The 1,375-nt window shown below is 33.8% G+C and overlaps 1 pseudogene; it reads left to right on the forward strand.

Moving 5' to 3' along the window:
• The first annotated feature begins 768 nt into the window (after positions 1 to 768).
• On the forward strand, positions 769 to 1,173 carry LOC100471284 (annotated as a pseudogene).
• The last annotated feature ends 202 nt before the right edge of the window (positions 1,174 to 1,375 follow it).

Genomic DNA, 1,375 nt, shown 5'->3' on the forward strand with positions numbered 1-1,375 from the left:
TACTCATTTAGCTATCAAATTTGTCAGTGCACAATTGTCTACAATGTTATAAAACTCTTGGGATTTGGTTATTGTTATAACTCATTATCATAAGTTTACTTTTTTAATTTTCAGGACTTCACACACCATAAACTGTTTAGTGTCTCTTTTTTTTCTCATTCCTTATTTTTGAGCTATATTCACTTTGTTGCATGCTGAAAAGGTTGTTGTTTGTTTTTGTTTTCCTTTTTGGAGGGGAAGTTTGATTAGTATAGCATTGTATGTATACACCACAGTTTGCTTATGTAGTCACTTGAACTGGTTTTGGCTATTGTTAAATAAAGGTGATAAGAACCTTCTTGAAAAATGTTTTCTGTCATAATTTTTTTTCTCTCAGATAAATAGCAAGGAATGGGGTTGCTAAATATAAGATGGATGAATTATAAGAGACCCACACCAAAAAAAATTAGAACTAATAAACTAGTTCAGCAAGGTCACAAGAAAAAAAAATCAGTACAGCAAAATCAAAGATATTTATATTACACTAGCAATGAATAACCCAAAAGTAAAATTATTAAAACAATTTCATTATAATAGCATAAAAAGGAATAAAATACTTTGACTTAAATTTAACAAAAGAAGTGTAATCTTTCTACAGCGAAAAATAAAAAGATCATTCAAAGAAATTAAAGACCTAAATACATGGAAAGGCATTCTATACCATAGATTGGAAGACTCAATATTATTAAGATGGCAATCCTCCCTCTTTTCCTCCCTGGCTGCTTGCAGCTCGGCCATCATCACGAATGACACAGTAACAATCTGGGCCAGGAAATTCATGACCAGCTGACTAGTTCAGTATAAACAAATCATCATTGATGTTCTTCACCCTGGAAAGGCAACAGTACCTAAGATAGAAATTTGGGAAAAACTAGACAAAATGCAGAAGACCACACCAGATGTCATATTCGTATTTGGGTTCAGAACCCATTTTGGTGGTGGCAAGACAACTGACTTTGACATGATTTATGATTCCTTGGATTGTGCAAAGAAAATGAACCCAAACATAGACTTGCGAGACATGGTCTGTATGAGAAGAAAAAGATGCCAAGAAAACAGTGAAAGGAATGCAAGAACAGAATGAAGAAAGTCAGGGGGACTGCAAAAGCCAATGTTGGTGCCAGCAAAGAGTGAACTGGAGATTGAACAACAGAAGGAGGAAAGATTCTGCAGTGGCTTTATCTGTAGTGATTGTGCAGATTTTTCATGAGGATTAATAAGCTAAGAACATTAATGTGTCTGGTTGTTTGAAAAAATAAAGATGGCATTTCTCCCTAAAACATTCTACAAATTCAATGCAGTTCTTTCCCAAAATCCTACCTTTCCAAATTCATAC

The sequence above is a fragment of the Ailuropoda melanoleuca genome, unplaced genomic scaffold (genome assembly GCF_002007445.2).
Source record: "Ailuropoda melanoleuca isolate Jingjing unplaced genomic scaffold, ASM200744v2 unplaced-scaffold67081, whole genome shotgun sequence".
Lineage (NCBI taxonomy): Eukaryota > Metazoa > Chordata > Mammalia > Carnivora > Ursidae > Ailuropoda > Ailuropoda melanoleuca.